This window comes from Dermacentor variabilis, chromosome 5 (genome assembly GCF_050947875.1).
Source record: "Dermacentor variabilis isolate Ectoservices chromosome 5, ASM5094787v1, whole genome shotgun sequence".
Classification (NCBI taxonomy): Eukaryota; Metazoa; Arthropoda; class Arachnida; order Ixodida; family Ixodidae; genus Dermacentor; species Dermacentor variabilis.
In genome coordinates this window covers 187,676,715-187,700,592 of record NC_134572.1, presented here as the reverse complement: position 1 = coordinate 187,700,592, position 23,878 = coordinate 187,676,715, and positions in this window count along the sequence as shown.

The window sequence follows — 23,878 nt, the reverse complement described above, 5'->3', positions numbered from 1 at the left end:
GGGGGGGGGCTAGCCGTTGCCGTTCAGGATCAACATATGGGCGCTTCGCACAGTGTATTAGTTTCTTTGGGAGGCGGCAGTACATAACGGTGTGCAGCCACTATGTATTTAAGCTGTTCTGTAGCACGAGTGTCTAACGTAGACCGCTGGATCTTCTCGATAGGTAGACTGGGATTGCTCTGCGATAGGATAGGATAGATAAACTTCATTAAAAGAATAATCAAAACAATTGCTAATCGTCGGGGTCCCTAGTCCAAGGATCCGCTGCCCCGCAACGGCGTCTGCGACAGCAGGCGTTTGGTGCGTTGCGACACCACGTACCCGAGCACACGAGGGTTGGAGCCTCCCACGTGTAGCCTTGCGCGGCTTAGCCATGTCCGGGGAAAGGGGGATCTTGAGGGTTGAGCCGATGCCGGGTGTTCGGACCTCTAAGGCCCCCCGGCGGAGGCAACACACCTCTTTGGCCTCTGCTTCACTAAGACGGCACCCCCGGACTGACCCATCTGGGGGAAACCGGTAGTTGCTTTTTCCTGTCTCTCTCTCCCTATGGCCTTCGTCTTTCCCTTACTTTCCACCTTTCCTGTCTTCTTCTGGCTTCCCCTTTGCTTCCAATTTTTCCAGGCAGCAAGGGTTAACCTTGTGTGAATAGCCAACCTAGGTTATTTAATATTTGGATATAGCGGTAATGTACAGCTGGCGTTTGCAGGCCGTGTTTCACGGGTCCTGCAGCGTCCCCTTGTAGGACTCCCCGGTGGGTGGCTGGCGTTACTGCCAAAATCTCTCATATCTTTATGGTTTGCTCATTTCCCCCCCCCCCACTCCCTGATTGACCTCAGAAGAGAGGGCGCACCGATGAAGTATTCCAATTTTTTGGTCGGTAAAAAGAGTCTTTCCCTCGTTTCCACGTGATCCATTCTGAAAAACCAGCTAAACCAGTGCGAACAATCTCACTACTCCTTGTATCGAAGTCTCTTACCGAAGTTTTTGCATGGTCCAGGCTATGAGGCGTCGGGGATGGCTAGCGGTGACCTCCTCTTGGGGCTCTAAGCAGAAGCAATTTGGGGAACTGCCTAAACTGGTATCATTTGGGGAGACCCAAGTAGTAGTAACCCCGCACCGCACGATGTCTCAGACGATGATTTGCTGGAGCTCAGTGAGGATGAACTCTTGGAGGGCTTCAGTGAACAGAATGTTATAAATGTCAAAAGAATTAAGATGAGGCGAGATGGCAAAGAAATCCAAACCAAACAATTGATAATCGCCTTCGGTTTGAGTGTCCTGCCCGAGTCAATCGAGGCAGGGTACATCAAGCTCCGTGTTAGGCCACATGTGCTCAACCCCCTCAGATGTTTCAAATGCCAACGTTTCTGCCACAGTTCGCACAGCTGCCGAGGACGCCAAACCTATGCGAAATGCAGTGTCCATGAACATACCTCTGCAGCTTGCGAGAACACTCTCCATTGTGTAGAGTGTGATGGGGAGCACGCGGCGTACTCGCGGTCGTGCCCATCCTGGAAAAAAGAAAAGGAACTTGTTACAATCAAAGTCAAGGAAAACATAACTTTCAAGGAGGCACGCAGGCGGGTTTCATACCTGCCCAAGAAAACCTTTGCCGATGTGACGCGTCAGAGGGCAGCGACACAACGGCTTCGACCCGGCGGCTATCCGACTCACACCCAGTGAGGCGGCAGTGAGGCCATCCGCCCCCCCCCCCTCCCTCCGGCGGCTGCAGCTAGCGCATGCTACGCCAACCCAGCAGAAGGGGCCATCTACCTCCGGGCAGGTGACCTCAAAGGCCTCGTCCAACGTGCCGAGGCCTTCATGCCAAACAAAGCGCTCTGAAGAGCGCGTGTCCAGCGCCTCGCAAGAGGCGATGGACACAACCACCAGCAAGACGGCGCCACCAGCGCCTAAGGAGCGGCGAGGCACTCTCGATCAATCCAAAAGAGACAAAACTCCCGTCACGGCGCCTGAAAAAGGCCCGTGAGCTAATCCTCGTCTCTTCAACACACAGCACCCAACACATATAGCATAATGAATACACAAATACTACAGTGGAATGTTAGAGGAGTTGTACATAACCTCGACGGCATTAAAGAACTATTACACAAACACAATCCCAAGTTGCTGTGTGTTCAAAAGACACGTCTAAAACGCACGCAAACAAACTTTCTTCGCCAGTACACCATTTTCCGCAAGGACCGTGATGAGGCTAACACCTCGTCCGGCGGTGTAGCAATCCTTGCAGACAAGTCCGTAGCTTGTCGCCAGGTAGCGTTACAGACACCCCTCGAGGCAGTGTCAATTAGAGGGATTATTTTCGATAAGTTGGTAACTGTCTGTTCTATATATATACACGAAAGCTATCACCTCCTAAAAACCGATTTGTATACCCTCAAAAATCACCTGCCGGAACCCTACATACTTGTGGGTGATTTGAACGCCCACAACACGTTGTGGGGAGAAGCGCGTTTCGATGAAGGAGGGCGACGCATTGAAAATTTTGTCCTTACATCAGGTGCCTGCCTGTTTAATAAGAAGGAACCAACTTATTACAGCCTTCAACACAATTCATATTCATCCATAGACCTAGCAATAGGCTCTGCTTCTCTTCTGCCTCATCTGGAATGGAATGTGATCAATAATCGTTTTGGAAGTAACCACGTCTCTATAACAATAAACTTAATAACGCAGCCTGGCAACCCTCCCTGTCCTCCCATTTGGAATTTAGCATCAGCTGACTGGGAGCATTTTAAGGAATCAACTCATTTATCACCCGATTTTATAAACAATTTTAGTATATATGAAGATGTCGCATATTTTACCGCTTTTATTATTGATGCTGCTGAAAAGTTTATCCCGCAAACAAATGGTGGTTCACATAAAAAACGTGTTCCCTGGTGAAATGAAAACTGTAGAGATGCGCGAAAGAGGCAGAATAAGGCATAGGGCATATTGCGCCGATTGCCGAATACAGAAAATCCTATTGAATTTAAAACACATAAAATCGCAGGGAAGGCGCATACGGCGTCAGGCGAAGAGAGAAAGCTGGGCGAGGTTCATTTCATGTATAACTTCGTACACACAGGAGGCGAAAGTATGGAACGGCGTAAGGAAGGTAAAAGGGCAGCAAATAAATGTGTTGCCTTTGGTGAACGATCAAGGGAATACCTTAGAAGAACAGGCAGACACCCTAGGGGAGCACTTTGAGCATGTGTCAAGCTCAATGCACTACTCAAAATCCTTCAAGTACAGACAAATAGAAGAACGTAAGGCATTTGAGCGGAAATCCCCACAAAACGCACCATACAACCGTCCTTTCTGCATTGCCGAGCTTAGAGCTGCCTTGATCGTATGCAACAGCTCTGCACCGGGACCTGATGGAATAGTGTACGGCATGATTAAGAACGTACCCACTGACACACAACTGGCACTTCTTGCACTTTTTAACACTATTTGGGCTGTTGGATATCTTCCAGCTGCATGGAAAGAAGCGATCGTGCTCCCCGTTTTGAAGCAAGGTAAAGGTCCTTCGTCAGCGGCAAGCTACCGCCCTATAGCTCTCACGAGTTGCCTTTGTAAGCTGTTTGAGAAAATGATTAACCGGCGACTCATAAATATCCTTGAAATGAACAATATACTTGATCTCTACCAGTGCGGCTTTAGAGAGGGTCGGTCCACAACCGAGCATCTCGTGCGCATTGAGGGGAATATTCGTGACGCGTTTGTATACAAACAGTTTTACTTATCGATATTCCTCGATATGGAGGAGGCGTACAACACAACGTGGTGGTACGGGATCTTACGAGACCTGTCGGGAATGGGCATCCGTGGCGATATGCCAAACATGATAAAAAGTTATCTGTCCAATCGTACCTTCCGCGTGAAAGTCAGGAATGTACTCTCACGTCCATTTATACAGAAAACTGGTGTACCCCAGGGAGGTGTGCTTAGCTGCACACTCTTTATAGTTAAGATGAACACACTCCGCGCTTGATTCGTCATCATCATCAGCCTGGTTACGCCCACTGCAGGGCAAATGCCTCTCCCATACTTGTCCAACTACCCCGGTTGTGTACTAATTGTGGCCATGTTGTCCCTGCAAACTTCTTAATCTCATCCGTCCACCTAACTTTCTGCCGCCCCCTGCTACGCTTCCCTTCCCTTGGAATCCAGACCGTAACCCTTAATGACCATCGGTTATCTTCCCTCCTCATTACATGTCCTGCCCATGCCCCCCATTCTTTTTCTTGGTTTCAACTATGTCATTAACTCGCGTTTGTTCCCTCACCCAATCTGCTCTTTTCTTATCCCTTAATGTTACACCTATCATTCTTCTTTCCATAGCTCGTTGCGGCGTCCTCAACTTAAGTATAACCCTTTTTGTAAGCCTCCAGGTTTCTGCCCCGTACGTGAGTACAGGTAAGACACAGCTGTTATGTACTTCACTCTTGAGGAATAATGGCAACCTGCTGTTCATGACCTCAGAATGCCTGCCAAAGGCACCCCAGCCCATTCTTATTCTGATTATTTCGGTCTCATGATCCGGATCCGCGGTCACTACCTGTCCTAAGTAGATGTATTCCCTTACCACTTCCAGTGCCTCGCTACCTATCGTAAACTGCTGTTCTCTACCGAGACTGTTAAGCATCACTTTAGTTTTCTGCAGATTAATTTTTAGACCTACCCTTCTGCTTTGCCTCTCTAGGTCAGTGAGCATGCATTGCAGTTGGTCCCCTGCGTTACTAAGCAAGGCAATATCATCAGCGAATCGCAAGTTACTAAGGTATTCTCCATTAACTCTTATTCCCAATTCTTCCCAAGCCAGGTCTCTGAATACCTCTTGTAAACACGCGGTGAATAGCATTGGAGAGATTGTATCTCCCTGCCTGACGCCTTTCTTTATTGGGATTTTGTTGCTCTCTTTTTGAAGGACTACGGTGGCTGTGGAGCCGCTTTAGATATCTTTCAGTATGTTTACATACGGCTCGTCTACACCCTGATTCCGTAATGCCCCCATGACTGCTTAGGTTTCGACTGAGTCAAACGCTTTCTCAGAATCAATGTAAGCTATATAAAGGGGTTGGTTATATTCCGCACTTTCTCTATAACCTGATTGATAGTGTGAATATGGTCTAGTAGCCTTTGCGGAATCCTGCCTGGTCCTTTGGTTGACAGAAGTCTAAGGTGTTCCTGATTCTATTTGCAATTACCTTAGTAAATACTTTGTAGGTAACGGATAGTAAGCTGATCGGTCTATAATTTTTCAAGTTTTTGGCGTCCCATTTCTTATGGATTAGGATTATGTTAGCGTTCTTCCAAGATTCCGGTACGCTCGAAGTCATGAGGCATTGCGTACACAGCGTGGCTAGTTTTTCTAGCACAATCTGCCCGCCATCCTTCAACAAATCTGCTGTTACCCGATCCTCCCCAGCTGCCTTCCCCCTTTGCATAGCTCCCAAGGCTTTCTTTAGTTATTCCAGCGTTACTTGTGGGATTTCAAACTCCTCTAGACTATTCTCTCTTCCATTATCGTCGTGGGTGCCACTGGTACTGTATAAATCTCTATAGAACTCCTCAGCCACTTGAACAATCTCATCCATTTTAGTAATGATATTGCCGGCTTTGTCTCTTAACGCATACATCTGATTCTTGCGTATTCCTGGTTTCTTCTTCACTGCTTTTAGGCTTTCTCCGTTCCTGAGAGCATGTTCAATTCTATCCATGTTATACTTCCTTATGTCAACTGTCTTACGCTTGTTGATTAAGTTAGAAAGTTCTGCCCGTTCTATTCTAGCTGTAGGGTTGGAGGCTTTCATACATTGGCGATTCTTGATCAGATCTTTCGTCTCCTGCGATAGCTCACTGGCATCCTGTGTAACGGAGTTACCACCGACTTCTATTGCACACTCCTGAATGATGCCCATAAGATTGTCGTTCATATCTTCAACACTAACGTCCTCTTCCTGAGTTAAGGCCGAATACCTGTTCTGTAGCTTGATCTGGAATTCCTCTATTTTCCCTCTTACCGCCTACTCATTGAACGGCTTTTTATGTACCAGTTTCTTCCGTTCCCTCCTCAAGTCTAGGCTAATTCGAGTTCTTACCATCCTATGGTCACTGCAGCGCACCTTGCCGAGCACGTCCACATCTTGTATGATGCCAGGGTCAGCGCAGAGTATAAAGTCTTTCTTTTCTAGTCTCTCCATTCGAGCTCCTGCACGTCCACTTTCGGCTATCCCGCTTGCGGAAGAAGGTATTCATTATCCGCATATTATTCTTTTCTGCAAACTCTACTAATAACTCTCCCCTGCTATTCCTCGAGCCTATGCCATATTCCCCTGCTGACTTGTCTCCAGCCTGCTTCTTGCCTACCCTGGTACTGAAGTCGCCCATCAGTATAGTGTATTTTGTTTTGACTTTACCCATCGCCGATTCCATGTTTTCATAGAAGCTTTCGACTTCCTGGTCATCATGACCGCGCTTCATTACCACCAGCTATATTTTATTCCGTCTACGTAGATGACATACAAATAGGTTTTAAATCCTGTAACCTTGCAGTGTGCGAAAGACAAGTACAGCAGGGACTGAACAAGATATCTAAGTGGGCAGACGAAAATAGGTTTAAAATCAGCCCCCACAAAAGTTCGTGTGTTCTCTTTACAAGAAAGAGAGGTCTTGTTCCAGACCCGTGCATGTGTGGACCAGAAATACCTGTCAACAAAGAACACAAATTTCTAGCTATAATACTTGACTCTAAGCTTACTTTTATCCCACATATAACATTTCTCAAAGCGAAATGTCTAAAAACAATGAACTTACTCAAAATAGTATCAGACAACATGGGGTAGCGACAGGAAGTGCATAATGAATATTTATAAGAGCCTCATTCAATCACGGTTAGACTATGGCGCCATAGTATATAAGTCTGCCGCCCCCAGTGCACTAAAGCTGCTGGATCCCGTCCGCCACCTGGGTATCCGTCTGGCCACAGGCGCATTCAGAACAAGCCCCATTGAAAGCTTATATGTAGAATCGAATGAGTGGTCACTCAATCTGCAGGGATCTTACACCAACTTTACATATTTCCTTAAAGTGCACTCTAATCCTGAAAATCCGTGTTGTGAAACTATTAACGATTCGACATGTACTGCACTTTTCCGTAATCGACCCTCTGTTAGACAGCCTTTCTCAGTCCGTGTGAGGGAGCTTAGCGTGTAAATGGATGTCCCACTCTTCGAACACCGCTTAATGGCTCCAGCGAAGCAGCTACCGCCTTGGGATTGGTAGGTGATAGAATGTGATATATCTTTTGTAAGAGTTACAAAATACGCACCAGAGCTCGAAATACGAATACATTTCCATGAACTCCAACTGAAGCACTGTTGTTCCGAATCCTACACGGATGCGCCAAAATCGCATGTTGGTGTGTCTTACGCGGCTGTTGGGCCCTCTTTCTCGGAAGCAGGTGTACTGAACCCCCATACAAGCATCTTTACTGCAGACGCCTATGCAGTATTGTCTGCGGTAAAACACAAAGAAATTTAAACTAGACAAAGCGATAATATTCACGGACTCGTTAAGTGTTGTAAAAACACTAATGTCCTTAAGAAAACACAAAAATAATATTTTCATTGAGCTTTACTCTCTCGTCTGCAATATTTATTCGTCTCGTAGACATGTGACAATATGCTGGGTTCCTCGTCATAGATGCGTCGAAGGTAATGTGCTGGCCGACCAAATGGCCACATCAATTACACCCCCCCCCCCCAAGCTAGTAATTCCACCACTGCTATTTCTGCCACAGACGTCAAGCCTTTTTTCCGAACGAAACCGCGAAGCTACCGGCAAAGCATGTGGGACAATGAAACAAATAATAAACTGCACTTTATTAGGCCATGGGTAAGTTTCTGGCCCCCCGTTACAAAAACAAGACGGACTGATGTCCTATTCTGTAGGCTCAGAATAGGACACACATATGGTGCTCACAATTTTCTGCTTACTGGCAACGAACCTCCTACCTGTGGTAGATGTGGTGAAAGGCTCACCGTGCGCCATGTCCTCGTGGAGTGTCGAGAAGCCGAAAGAGAAAGAAGGAAACATTTTCCACTAGCATAACAGTATTGTCTCCCTCTCCATCCCGGTATGTTTCTTGGTAAGGAACACCTCTTTACCACCAAAGCTGACCTAGGTTTCTTGAATGATGTGATTTTACATGTTAATAGCCCAATAGTATCGTAGCACATCTTCTCTCTAGAGGATACTGCTGTGATAGTAGTCCTTGTACAGCACACACCTTCATGTCCTTGCGCTTCGAGGACTATGTTAGGGCAGTAGTGCTTCTTCAAATTTTTATCCAAATGACCAATTTTAGCACATTGTAATTCTTTTACAATGCATCTTTCGCGTGCTTTGGACGCTTCATAGTCATTGTCATACATGTATTACATGTAGCTCTTACACACCTTACAGTGACCGTCTTTTAGGCCCCTTTACAACCCTGTTACATTCATTGTTCGTAATTTATCGCTTCACTTTGATCTAATTACCATTGGCTCGGCGCTCTTTGGCCAAACCTGGCCCTTGCGCCATAAAACACAACACACCATCATCAAGGCTCCGCTGGCTTTTACCATCTTCTCAGCTCTCGGAATCAGCTTGAGCTGGTCGTCGAAGGCTGAGCTTGACAGCAGTGACTCGCATTGCTGCCTCGTGGTGTTCGTGTCGTGGTGTTCTATGTTGTGTACCGTGCAGTCCTATGTAGTGTGGTATAGGGTTGGTGTGGCTCAGCGCCACAGGCATTCATCTCTGTAGGCGGGGATCGTGTGTTTGCGGTGTAATATGTGTCATCATCATCAGCCTGGTTACGCCCCCCTCGCAGCGGCGTCAGCGTCAGCAGGCGTTTGGTGTGTTGCGACACCACGTACCGGAGCACACGAGGGTTGGACCCTCTCGCGTGTAGCCGTGCGCGGCTTAGCCGTGTCCGGGGAAAGGGGGATCCTGGGGGTTGAGCCGATGCCGGGTGTTCGGACCTTTAAGGCCCCCCGGCGGAGGCAACATACCTCTTTGGCCTCTGCTTCACGTAGACGGCACCCCCGGACTGACCCACCCGGGGGAAATCGGTAGTTGCCTTTTCCTGTCTCTCTCTCCCTACAACCTTCGTCTTTTCCTTACTCTCCACGTTTCTTGTCTCCTTCTCATTTCTTTATTACTTCCGACCTTCCTGGCAGCAAGGGTTAACCTTGTGTGAGTAGCCAACCTTGGTTATGTCATATTGGGTTATAGTGGCAACGTACAGCTGGCGTTTGCAGGGCCTGTTTTTCAGGCCCTGCAGCGTCCCCTTGTTGGACTCCATGGTGGGTGGCTGGCGTTGCTGCCGAAAACTACACGTCCACACATGGCTACTTCCTTCCCTCCACTACCTGACCGCCCTCAGAAAAGAGGGCGCACCGATGAAGTCTTCCAATTTTTTGGACGCCAAAAAGAATCCTTCCCGCGTTTCCATGTCATCCATTCTGCAAAACCAGATAAACCAGTAAGAACTATCTCACCCTTCCTTGTTTCCAAGTCACTGACTGAAGCCTTTGGTCCTGGATATAAGGCGTCGAGGATGTCAAGCGGTTATCTCCTCTTGGAGCTCCGCGATCAAAAACAATTTGAAAAATTGTCAACACTAGTGTCATTTGGGGAAACCCAAATAATTATAACCCCGCACCGCACGATGAACACCACCCGTGGTGTTGTCTCTGACGATTACTTGATGGAGCTCACTGAGGCTGAACTCTTGGAGGGCTTCAGTGACCAGAATGTTATCAATGTTAAACGAATTAAGATGAGAGATGGAAAAGAGATCCAAGACGAAATACATGATACTCACTTTCGGCTCAAGTGTCCTTCCCGAGTCCATCGAGGCTGGTTATATCAAACTTCGTGTTCGGCCATACGTTCCCAATCCTCTCAGGGGCTTTAAGTGCCAACGTTTCGGCCACAGTTCACAGAACTGTCGAGGCCGGCTGACTTGTGCCAAGTGCAGTGACAATAAACATTCCTCCGAAACGTGCCAGAACACTCCACATTGTGTCAACTGTGATGGCGAGCATGCCGCATATTCGCGCGCCTGCCCGTCCTGGAAAAGAGAAAAAGAGATTGTGACAATCAAAGTCAAAGAAAACATATCTTTCTAGGAGGCACGTAGGCGGGTGTCATACCTGTCTAAGAGGAGCTTTGCCGATGTGGCGCGTAAGGGGGCAGCGTCACAACGGCCTCCGGCGGCTGTCCGACCCACAGACAGTGAGTCGACAGTTACGCCATCTGGCCCCGCGGTGGTTGCAGCTAGCGCTGCTCCGTCAACACAGCAAGGGGGACCATCGACCCCGAAGGTGGGCGCAGCCAAGGCTGCCCGAACCTCCCCGGCCCCTTCCAGCGCTGGCAACAGCCGGCGCAGCCAAATCCCGCAGGGTGCCCCATCGACCTCCGGGCTGGTGGGCGCAGGGGTCTTGCCCTCCAAGGCAGGACTCTCCCTTGTAACTTCTCGCTCGCAAGAGCACGTGTCCGGCGCCTCGCAAGAGGCAATGGACACTACACCTATCCTCAAGGCGCACCAAGCGCCTAAGGAGCGGCGAGGCTCCCTCTAACGCTCCAGAAAGGGCTGAACCCCCGTTACAGGGCCTCGAAAGAGCTCTGTAACCTAAGGCATCACCTCCGTTTCCATACACACAGCACTTATTTACTTTCAAAATGGATACACAAATTATTCAATGGAACGTCAGAGGTCTTCTTAGGAACCTTGATGACGTGCAAGAGCTTATCCAAAAACACAATCCAAAAGTGCTGTGTCTACAGGAAACACATTTAAAACCACAACACACAAACTTTCTCCGACCGTATGTCAAGTTCCGCAAAGATCGCGATGATGCTGTTGTATCATCAGGCAGTGTTGCCATTTTTATTCATAAAAGTATTTCCTGTCAGCGTTTACAGCTACAAACGCCCCTTGAAGCAGTGGCGGTTCGAGCTGTTCTCCTAAACAAACTCACCACCATTAACTCTCTTTACATACCCCCACACTACAAATTAACGAAACATGAATTCCAATCCTTTATAGACGAATTGCCTGAACCCTACGTTGTTCTTGGCGACTTCAATGCGCACAGTTACCTGTGCGGCGACTCTCGTATAGATGCGCGAGGTCGTCTTGTTGAACAGTTCTTTTTCTCTTCTGGTGCGTGCCTTCTGAATAAGAAGGAAGCCACTAATTACTGTCTTGCAAACAATACCTTTTCTTCAATTGATCTGAGCATAGTTTCCGCGTCCATACTGCCTGAACTCGAATGGGAAGTTACGAACAATCCTTACGGAAGCGACCGCTTCCCCATACTATTAAGAAGACTTACAGAAAACGAATATCCACCACAGGCTCCTAGGTGGAAGATTGACACAGCAGACTGAGAGAAATTCCGAAACTTAACTAGTATATCACGGAATGACATGTCTTCTTTAGAAATCGATGCTGCTGTGGAGTACTTCACAGCCTTCATAATAGATGCCGCATCAAAATGCATATCCGAAGTGAGTGGTCTGGCATGCAAACGACGTGTACCGTGGTGGAACAGCGAATGTAGGATCGCCCGTAAGAGTCAGAACAAGGCGTGGGGGTTGCTACGCGCTTCGCCCACTGCATAAAATCTTGTCAACTTTAAAAAAGTAAAGTCCCAAGGTAGGAGAACCCGCCGACAGGCCAGAAGAGAAAGTTGGCACAAGTTTTTATCGAGTATTAACTCGTTTAGAGATGAGTTCAAAGCCTGGAACACGGTGAATAGGATTAGAGGGCGCCAAACATATTCACTCCCTCTGGTAAACACACAGGGCGATACACTGAAAGACCAGGCAGACTCACTTGGGGAGTATTTTGAGAGCGTGTCAAGTCCAACAAATTATTCGCAATCCTTTCTAAAATACAAACAAATAGAAGAACGTAAGCCATTAACAAGAAAAAGTCGAGAGAATGAGCCTTACAACCGTCCCTTTAGTATTGCCGAATTGAGAGCTGCCCTGAGCGCATGCAACAGCTCCGCACCAGGATCTGATAGAATCATGTATGAAATGCTCAAAACTTACACAATGATACACAAGTTACACTACTCACACTTTTCAACACCATCTGGGATGCAGGGTACCTTCCCAGCGCATGGAAGGAAGCCATTGTGGTCCCTGTTTTGAAACAAGGCAAAGACCCTTCCTCAGTGACAAGTTACCGCCCGATAGCCCTCACAAGTTGCATTTGTAAGGTGTTTGAAAAAATGATAAATCGGCGACTCATTCATTTCCTTGAACAGAGCAAAATGCTTGATCCTTATCAGTGCGGCTTCCGAGAAGGGCGCTCCACAACCGATCATCTCGTACGTGTTGAAGGAAATATACGGGACGCATTTATACATAAACAGTTCTTCCTATCGATATTTCTCGATATGGAAAAGGCGTATGATACAGCGTGGCGTTACGGAATCCTAAGAGACTTGTTAGAAATGGGCATCCATGGTAATATGCTTAACCTAATACAAAGCTATCTGTCCAGTCGTACCTTCCGGGTAAAAGTCGGCAATGTACTTTCACGTCCTTTTATGCAAGAAACGGGTGTACCCCAAGGAGGTGTGCTCAGCTGCACACTCTTCATCGTGAAGATGAACACGCTTCGCGCTTCATTACCATCGGCAATCTTTTATTCTGTCTACGTGGACGACATACAAATAGCTTTCAAATCTTGTAACCTCGCAGTCTGCGAGAAACAGGTACAGCATGGCCTGAACAAAGTCTCAATGTGGGCAGACAAGAATGGATTTAAGATCAATCCTAACAAAAGCTCTTGCGTTCTTTTTACAAGAAAGAGAAGAATGATTCCAGATCCTTGCTTAGAACTATGTGGACAACAAATACCCATAAACAAAGAGCACAAATTTCTAGGTGTTATACTAGACTACAGACTCACTTTCGTCCCCCACATTAAACATCTTAAAGAAAAATGTCTGAAAACAATGAGCCTAATGAAACTTCTATCCTATACTTCGTAGGGGTAGCAGTGACAGGAAGTGCTTAATTAATCTCTATAAGAGCCTGATTCGTTCACGATTAAATTATGGTGCCGTGATCTATCATTCTGCCGCTCCAAGTGCGCTAAAGATGCTAGACCCTGTTCACCATCTAGGTATCCGTTTAGCCACAGGAGCTTTCAGAACGAGTCCCATACAAAGTTTATATGCAGAATCGAATGAGTGGTGACTTCATATCCAGAGAACATACATCAACCAAACATATTTTCTGAAAGTCCACTCTAATCGTCAACATCCGTGTTTTAATACCATTAACGATATGACATATGTACACTCTTTCATAATCGTGCCTCCGTAAGACAGCCTTTCTCGCTGCGTGTGAGGGAGCTTAGTGATCAAATGCATGTCCCACTCCTCGAGCTCCACCTAATGAATCCAGCCAAGCTGCTACCTCCTTGGGAGTGGCAGCTCATACAATGCGATATATCTTTTGTGCAAGTCACAAAGCATGCTCCAGATATCGAAATCCAAATGCATTTCCGGGAACTCCAGTGCAAGTATGCCTGCACCGAGTTCTACACGGACGCATCCAAATCGCGCGAGGGGGTGTCCTATGCAGCCGTCGGTCCATCCTTCTCGGAATCCGACGTACTGCATCCGGAAACTAGTATCTTTACGGCTGAGGCCTGCGCACTGCTGTCGGCCGTAAAGCATATAAATAAATCATAACTCCAGAAATCAGTTATATATACGGACTCCCTCAGTGTTGTGAAGGCCTTGATGTCTTTCTGTAACCACAAAAATCCAGTATATAATGAACTCTACTCCACACTGTGTAAAGCATATATATCTAACCAACATGTGATTATATGCTGGGTGCCTGGACATAGGGGCATCGAGGGAAACGTTCTAGCCGACCAGATGGCCACATCAACTTCATTTCATGCAGTTCATCCTACTGCTTCGCACCCTGTCACAGACCTGAAGCCTTTCTTAAGAAGGAAACTACGAAACCACTGGCAACGCATGTGGGACGAAGAGATAAATAATAAACTGCATGTAATAAAGCCACAATTAGGTTTCTGGCCTCCTGTAACAAAATCCCGCCGGACAGATGTCCTATTCTGCCGTCTAAGAATAGGACACACTTTTGGCACACATAACTTTTTACTCGCGGGAAACGAGCCTCCAACATGTGGTAGATGCGGGGAGAGGCTGAAAGTCCTCCACGTCCTACTGGAGTGTCGGGAAGCCGAATCTGAAAGAAAGAAACATTTTCTCTTAGCGTACCAGCAACACACCCCCCTTCATTCTGTTATGTTACTTGGTCCAGAACCACTCTTTGACACCAACGCCGTCCTAGGTTTTTTGAAAGATGTTGTATTGCATGTTATTAGCCCCACACGTTCGTAGCGCTTCCTCTCTTCAGAGGATGCCGCTGCGATAATTATTTTGAATAGCACATGCCTCTAAGCCCTTGTGGTTCAAGGGCTCTGGCGAGGCAGTTGTGCTGTAAGCAATTTAACATCTCGCATATTTTAAACAATGCATCATTCTTCTACGATGGATTTTAATGTTCATAGTATTCGTCATTAGACATCGCCATAATATTATAGCACGTAGATCTTACGCACTTAACAGCGACTATTTTTATGCCTCTTTACAGCCAAGTCACATCTTCACAGAACTCATTATCATCACCGCGAAATCACTAACACTGTCTTGGTGCTCTTTGGCCATATCTGGCCTTTCCGCCACTAAACCACACACATTCATTCATTCATGGTTACGCCCACTGCAGGGCAAATGCCTCTCCCATACTTCTCCAACTGCCCCGGTCGTGTACTAATTGTGGCCATGTTGTCCCTGCAAACTTCTTAATCTCATCCGCCCACCTAACTTTCTGCCGCCCTCTGCTACGCTTCCCTTCCCTTGGAATCCAGTCCGTAACCCTTAATGACCATCGGCTATCTTCCCTCCTCATTACATGTCCTGCCCATGCCCCAATTTCTTTTTCTTGATTTCAACTAAGATATCATTACCTCGCGTTTGTTCCCTCACCCAATCTGCTCTTTTCTTATCCCTTAACGTTACACCCATCATTCTTCTTTCCATAGCTCGTTGCGTCGTTCTCAGTTTCAGTAGAACCCTTTTCGTAAGCCTCCAGGTTTCTGCCCCGTACGTGAGTACTGGTAAGACACAGCTATTATACACTTTTCTCTTGAGGGATAATGGCAACCTGCTGTTCATGATCTGAGAATGCCTGCCAAACGCACCCCAGCCCATTCTTATTCTTCGGACTATTTCAGTCTCATGACCCGGATCCGCAGTCACTACCTGTCCTAAGTAGATGTATTCCCTTACCACTTCCAGTGCTTCGCAACCTATCGTAAACTGCTGTTCTCTTCCGAGACTGTTAAACATAACTTTAGTTTTCTGCAGATTAATTTTTAAACCCACCCTTCTGCTTTGCCTCTCCAGGTCAGTGAGCATGCATTGCAGTTGGTCCCCTGAGTTACTAAGAAAGGCACTATCATCAGCGAATCTGAAGTTACTAAGGTATTCTCCATTAACTCTTATCCCCAATTCTTCCCAATCCAGGTCTCTGAATGCTTCCTGTAAACACGCGATGAATAGCATTGTAGAGATCGTATCTCCCTGCCTGATGCCTTTCTTTATGGAGGACTACGGTGGCTGTGGAGCCGCTATAGATATATTTTAGTATTTTTACATACGGCTCGTCTAAATCCTTATTCCGTAATGCCTCCATGACTGCTGAGGTTTCGACGGAATCAAACGCTTTCTCGTAATCAATGAAAGCTATGTAAAGGGGTTGGTTATATTCCGCACATTTCTCTATAACCTAATTGATAGTGTGAATATGGTCTATTGTTGAGTAGCCTTTGCGGAATCCTGCCTGGTCCTTTGGTTGACAGAAGACTAAGGTGTTCCTGATTCTATTTGCGATTACCTTAGTAAATACTTTGTAGGCAACGGACAGTAAGCTGATCGGTCTATAATTTTTCAAGTCTTTGGCTTCCGCTTTCTTATGGATCAGGATTATGATAGCGTTTTTCCAAGATTCCGGTACGCTCGAAGTCATGAGGCATTCCGTATACAGGGTGGCTAGTTTTTCTAGAACAATCTGCCCACCATCCTTCAACAAATCTGCTGTTACCCGATCCTCCCCAGCTGCCTTCCCCCGCTGCATAGCTCCCAAGGCTTTCTTTACTTCTTCCGGCGTTACTTGTGGGATTTCAAATTCCTCTAGATTATTCTCTCTTCCATTATCGTCGTAGGTGCCACTGGTACTGTATAAATCTCTATAGAACTCCTCAGCCACTTGAACGATCTCATCCATATTAGTAATGATATTGCCGGCTTTGTCTCTTAACGCATACGTCTGATTCTTGCGTATTCCTAGTTTCTTCTTCACTGCTTTTAGGCTTCCTCCTTTCCTGAGAGCATGTTCAATTCTATCCACATTATACTTCCTTATGTCAGCTGTCTTACGCTTGTTGAGAAACTTCGAAAGTTCTGCCAGTTCTGTTCTAGCTGTAGGGTTAGAGGCTTACATACATCTGCGTTTCTTGATCAGATCTTTCATCTCCTGCGACAGCTTACTCGTATCCTGTCTAACGGAGTTGCCACCGACTTCTACTGCAGACTCCTTAATGATGCCCATAAGATTGTCGTTCATTGCTTCAACACTAAGGTCCTCTTCCTGTGTTAAAGCCGAATACCTGTTCTGTAGCTTGATCCGGAATTCCTCTATTTTCCCTCTTACCGCTAACGCATTGATCGGCTTCTTATGTACCAGTTTCTTCCGTTCCCTCCTCAGGTCTAGGCTAATTCGACTCTTTACCATCCTATGGTCGCTGCAGCGCACCTTGCTGAGCACGTCCACATCTTTCATGATGCCAGGGTTAGCGCAGAGTATGAGGTCTATTTCATTTCTTGTCTCGCCGTTCGGGCTCCTCCACGTCCACTTTCGGCTATCCCGCTTGCGGAAGAAGGTATTCATTATCCGCATGTTATTGTGTTCCGCAAACTCTACTAATAACTCTCCCCTGCTATTCCTAGTGCCTAAGCCATATTCCCCCACTGCCTTGTCTCCAGCCTGCTTCTTGCCTACCTTGGCATTGAAGTCGCCCATCAGTACAGTGTATTTTGTTTTGACCTTACCCATCGCCGATTCCACGTCTTCATAGAAGCTTTCGACTTCCTGGTCATCATGACCGCGCTTCATTACCACCAGCTATATTTTATTCCGTCTACGTAGATGACATACAAATAGGTTTTAAATCCTGTAACCTTGCAGTGTGCGAAAGACAAGTACAGCAGGGATTGAACAAGATATCTAAGTGGGCAGACGAAAATAGGTTTAAAATCAGACGCACCACGTGGATCACTTCAGATCAGAATCAGAGTCCACTTTATTTCCAACACACTAGTTGGGGGCCCCCAGGCAAAAAGCTGTCGCCGACAGCTTGACGGGACCTGGGGGTCTACAGAGAGCAGCAGGCAGTGTATTTCAGAAATTCGAACAATTGTAAATACATACAGACATTATGAAGAAGAAATGAACTTGTTTCATACAGATGCAGCATACAGATTATGACATTGCAGCATACAGATGCAGCATACAGATACAGACATTATGAAGAAGAAATGAACTTGTTTCATGCAGATGCAGCATACAAGGTGGACACTATCACAGAATGCATGAACAGTGCAGGAAATGTAGCAGCCAGGGGAAAACAGAAAAAGTTCATTGCTTTATCAGATAATTACGCACCTCCAATTTAAACGTGCCGAGTGGGGCACTCAAATTAATGTGATTTTTTAAGAGGTTATATAGTGTTGGTATGCAGTAATCCAGCCTAGGTATACCGTAATTTGTACGTGCACGCGGCACTGGTATTAGCCTGTTACGTATGCTGTAGTCATACCGGGAATGTTCTGTATAGTGTGGCAGTTTATTTTTATACATATAGAGAGATAGTTTATAGTCATATAACTTAGACGCTTTAAGCATATTATGTTTAATGAATAGGGGACCAGTGGGTAATAGGCTGGGGTGTTCATTAAAGTTCTCAAAGATTCTTAATACCTTCTTTTGGAGCCGCTCCAGTTTGTTATAGTTGGTGGTTGTTGTAGTGCCCCAAACTAAAGTGCAATATGAAAGACGTGAGTAAAAATTACCATAATATATTGCATTCTTTAGTCTAATTGGAATTAATTCCCTCAGTCTGTAGAGGCAACCAACTGCTTTGCCTAATTCAATAGTGAGCTTAGTAACGTGCATGTTCCAAGACATTGTTTCTTCGAACCAAACCCCCAAAAACTTTTCAGATGCAACGCGTTGCAGGGCCATTCCTTGAAAGTTTAGGGTGAGTTCGAAATCGCTTTGTTTGTTGAGAGGTTTAAAAATAATATATTTAGTTTTTTAATATTTAAGGTTAATCTGTTAGAGTTCAACCACTGTTCAAGGTTAATTAGGTAATTGTTTATTCTTGTGTTTAGGTGGGCTAAAGTTGGTGCGGAAAAGAAAATATTAGTATCATCATCATACATGACCAGTTTCGGAGAATTAGGCACATCACATAAGTCATTGATATAAAGAATAAACAATAAGGGCCCTAGAATCGACCCCTGAGGCACTCCATGTTTTACTACAGTAGTCGGAGATGACAAGCCATCGACTTTCACACGCTGTTTTCTGTTGTAAAGATAGTTCTTTACGAGATCATGGGCGACGCCACGTATGCCGTAGTCATGCAGTTTTGACAGCAGAATATTATGATTTACACGATCAAATGCTTTTTTTTAAATCAATGAACAATCCCACAGTAAAAAGTCTGTTTTCTATGTTGCTAAGAATTTCATTCTTGAATAGTAATAGCGCCATTTCGGTAGATTTCCCTTTCTGGAAGCCGTATTGTGAATCATTCACAACGCGGTATTTAGCAAGAAAGTTTTCGAGCCGTGTATGAATGACATTCTCAAAAACTGGACAATATGGGCAGAACAGATATTGGTCGGTAGCACGGAGCAAGAAATATTTAGGAGTGGAAACTCCGCTGTTTGCGGCGACCAGTAAAGGTCACAAGCCCGCCGATATGTTTTCATGCTGGCGGCACCTGGCGGCATGTGAAGAAATTACCGCCGTTTCGGTTGCCAGGGCAACCGGTTGAGCGTGTTGCTCCCGTTCGGCCGCGCGCGCCTGACTTCTACCACGGAGTGGCCAGAGCTGCCGGAGCCGCCGAGCCGCCGGGCGCTGCTTTTTTTTTTTTCCGCTGCGGCTTCTACGACGCGCCGCATGGTGCCGCCACTGTATACGGTAGCGTCGGCGCATGCAACAATTGTGACTTTATCTGGTCGCCCGCGCTCGCTCGCGCTGACGGGAGTTTCACCTCCTACATGTCTTACTCCGTGGTCGGTAGTTTGCTATATCACTGACGGCTCCACCTTTGTGAACAGGGGTTATACGTGCCAGTTTAAGGTCAGAGGGAAATATACCAGTCTCTAACATTTGATTAATTATGAATGTCAGCGGCGAGGCTATAATAGACGCCACATGCTTAATAGGGACTGCACTCAGGCCATCCAACCCGGCGGCGACGTTGTTTTTAATTCTGGAAATGGAATTTGTAACTTCTTGTGCAGTAACCGGTGAAACAATAATTGAATTAGCCAGTATTGTACGTGCAAACTGTGGCGTTTTAGTACAATCACTCTGGCTATTCGAAGACACGTAGTCGCCAACGTTGGAAAAAAATTCGTTCATTTCTGTTAGGGCGTCTTCATCCGTCTTGCCTTGAGCAAAAGCTGCAATATTAATTGAGCACTGAACCTTAGAGTTATTAGACAAATTATGGATTTCCTGCCATAATTTTCTTGGACTGTTGTATATTTTAGCAAACAGGGACTGATAGAAGGAGAGCTTAGCCTTTTTTAAATCAGCGTTTAATTTATTACGATATGATTTGAATTCTGTGAGCAAGGCAGCATCACGTGACTGAACGTATCTATAATACATTTTGTTTTTGGCTTTTATTCTTTTATGCAAGTTGTTTGTAATCCAAGGCTTGCGTATTCTTTTGCTTCGTTTTGTGTTATGTATCAAAGGGAAATGTTTTTCGTAGCAGGCTATGATTTTCTTGAGAAAGATACGCTAGGCCTGATCGGGATCACTTTCGGCGTAAACATTGTCCCATGCTATCATTTCAGTATCAGAATAAAAATTGTTGAGCGAAGCGGAGTTTATGTCGCGATAACTTGAGATGTTATTTTTGTGCTTTTTGGGAGCTACTGGTATAAACGTGACAATCGGGAGATGATCACTGATATCAAGGGAAAAAGCACCTGTTAAGTACTGGTCGCTAGGAAGGCTGGCGATACTGATATCAAGAAGTGTGGCGCTAGTTCCAGTAATACGCGTAGGTAACGTAATCAGATTTGCGCAGGCAAAAGTACGAAGGATGTTTTGAAAATGTTCACTGGATGCGTCACCACTGAGCATATTGATGTTCACATCGCCCATTACTAAAAAGGATGTGCGCATTGAGTGTAGACTAGGCAGCAAAGTTTCCATGAACTCAAACAATTCGGACTTAAGTCCTAATGGTGGCCTATAAACTGCTGCAATAACAACATTCGTAAGTCTTACTACTAGACACTCTACATTGGCTGTAATACAAGTTAGTTCATCAACAACATCACAAGCAATACAATTTTTGATGTACAGAGATATACCTCCTCCACGGTTAGTGGACCGCGTAATTCCGTGATAATTATATCCTGGTATATTTGGTGGGTTATCGTTTGCAGAAAGCCAGGATTCTGTGAACAATATGGCATCAAATTTTATCGATAGGCTATCGAAAAACATGCGTAAGCTGGTCATTTTATTTTTAATGCTACGAGCGTTTAAATGGAATGCACTGAAGTAGACGACACGTCAGTGTTGAAGTTTTCAATGTCATAGTATCTACATTCTGCCATGGAAGCCGTGACTGTTAGGTTATACCCAAAAAACAAATGTTATATCAACGCCAACCTTAACGTTGCATTTTATCCAGATCTTCTCGGCAGGCAATCTTTAACATGTCTGATGATTCTGATTTCCTTGCGAAGATTTTTCCGCCATGCGTCCAAACGAATTTCCATCCTACTTCCCGTTTTTTTGCATTTGCGGCTCCCAGTAACTGCTTGCCCTGCCTTCTTAGGTGCTCGTTGACATATATAAGGGCCAGTTGTCCTTAAGCCAAGTACTGTCGTAGACAGGCGTGCCTTCTTCGCCTTGGCCAGCACAGCATTTCGCTTGTCCCGCCGCACAAAACGTACCACAATGTTCTTTACGCCAGTCTTATTTGTTCCAACTCTGTGGCAAATGTCAACCTCATCACGTGCCAACGGCTCACCCACGGCTACACAAATCTTTTGGACAGTGTCAAAAGGCTCTCCCTCATCGGGCACACCTTTAATTTCAAGGTTGTTCGCCCGTGAGTATTGCTCCAATTCTTCAATTTTCGTCTGTAGTTGTTTATTTTCAGCAGCGAGTCTTTCGTTGCTGTTTCGCATTGCGACAAGTTCTTCACGTAAAGTCTTCATTTCCAAGGTGAGCGCATTGACACTGTCACAGCTTTCACTGCAATGTTCCACACTTTGAAGGAGCGAAGTTCAGCACGGATTTCACGTTTGAAATCCTCGAATGCTTTACCCAGATCCCTCCCGCTTGCCATGACAAAATATTCAAGGGAAACAATGTTACTCCTGTTTGGCAGCAGTGCATGCAGCAACAATGGCAGGACTTGAAAAGGTAATACGATCTTACCTGTACAAAAAATGACTGGTGAGTGTTGTAGAACCCACACGCGCTGCTGCCAAACTGGAGGAAATACGCAGGGCAGTCAGTATATATAGGCAGCGTCCAGTAGCTTGGTGGGTCACAGCGCAGGCGCGGGGACGTCGACGTACACTAGCTGATCCTGGGGGATAGCAGTGCAGAGATAGCCGACGAAAACGGCGCCTGTCCTCGTCAGGTAACTCCCTTCCTTGCGCAGTTTCAGCCACGCAAAAGCCGATGGATCGCGCCGAGCAAGAGTGCACCTGTGCAAAAAATGACTGGTGAGTGTTGTAGAACCCACACGCACTGCTGCCAAACTGCAGTGCGCGGCGCCCCTGTGAATGTGAAATGCCGTCTGGCACGACCTCATAGTACAGTGCGCCAATACGCCGGATGACCTTGTAGGGTCCGAAATAGCGTCGCAGTAGTTTCTCACTGAGTCCTCGTCGGCGTATCGGGGTCCATACCCAAACGCGGTCGCCGGGCTGGTACTCGACGAAGCGTCGTCGGAGGTTGTAGTGTCGGCTCTCGGTCCTCTGCTGGTTCTTGATCCGCAGGCGGGCGAGCTGTCGCGCTTCTTCGGCGCGCTGGAGATAGGTAGCGACGTCAACATTCTCCTCGTCAGTGACGTGCGGCAGCATGGCGTCAAGCGTCGTCGTCGGGGCGTGCGTCTATTTGTCGTACAAAAATCCCTCACGTGATCTGATCCTAGGTGCCTAGGGACAGCATCGTTTAGGGATTTTTGAGAAGGCGCGATGCTGGCGCCGAGCGACGCCGAGTCGTGTTCGTCCTCGGCGTGATCGTTCTCTGGACCGCGCATTGTTCAACATGGCTCATGTGATCGTGCGTGCGTTGCTTGTGTGGTGGTTGTAGGTTCTGTGTTACTTGGCGGAAAGCCGTGAGTAGTGGCGGTGCGGCAGTGCGGCTTTGGCCTCGGTGAGCTCTGGAACTACAGAATCTGCGTTGTGTGACCCGTGCTTTCTAGAGAACCCGGCGGTGGTGACGATTGAAATATCGAAGTGGCCTAGCGCCTCGGCAGCGAAGTTCAGCGAACCACGATGTGGCGTCGCCGTGTCCGACTTTGCTTAACGGACATCGAGGAATGTGCTGCTCGCTGCAAGTCATGTAAATGCAACTGCGTCGACAGCCCACTGTTCAGCGCTGAATGTGTGTTTGGTGTGCTGTGCTTGAAACGAGTGGTGCAGCCGTGCAGTGGGGGTGGCTGAGGAGCAGAGTGGCTTAAGGGCTCCCTTTGCGCGTTCACAGACATGTGCTTCCGTCTTGGTCTCATTAGCGGCTGTCGCGGGACTGTGGTGTGCTAGCTCCTTGCCTAGTATAAGGTTTACGACGCTAACACACAGCATGTTCACGTTTTTCCGCACTATATGTCATTTGCATGACGGCCGAGTTGAAAACGAGACATATGTCTGTGTTATTTGCATTTGTGTGTTGTAAATTACTTTCTATTGTGGAAGCTCTGGGAGTCTTATTACGCAAGGAGTGCGAACGTAAACATAAACACATGTGTGTCTGAAATTTTGAGTCACCCATAATACCTTTTACAACTGATAACTGGCCTACACGGCCTGTGTGAATCAGCTACCGTATGTTGCGACGCTCTTTCGTGTGGTAGAATGATGCATGGTGCGCGTTTATTTCTGTACTGTTGTAAAAACCATTTGTTTATTCACTCAATACAAATGTACAGCTTATTCGCCGCAGTACATTTTAGTTACGCGGTGAAGCATACTAAAAGTGGCAGGGGGCCGCTATCAGCCAGCATAGTATGTCCACTTAGGCGATGTGAGAGGCGGCGGGTGCGCGAGTGTATAATTAAAGAACTCTTCTTATGTCCAGTGGCAGTGGAGATCATTAACTGTAGCACCAAAGTAGTGGACCACTACCAGAACAAAGGCATGTAGTATGCCCATCTCAATTCTTGGGCTTATGCCAGTCTTCTTTTTTACAGCAATAGCTGCTA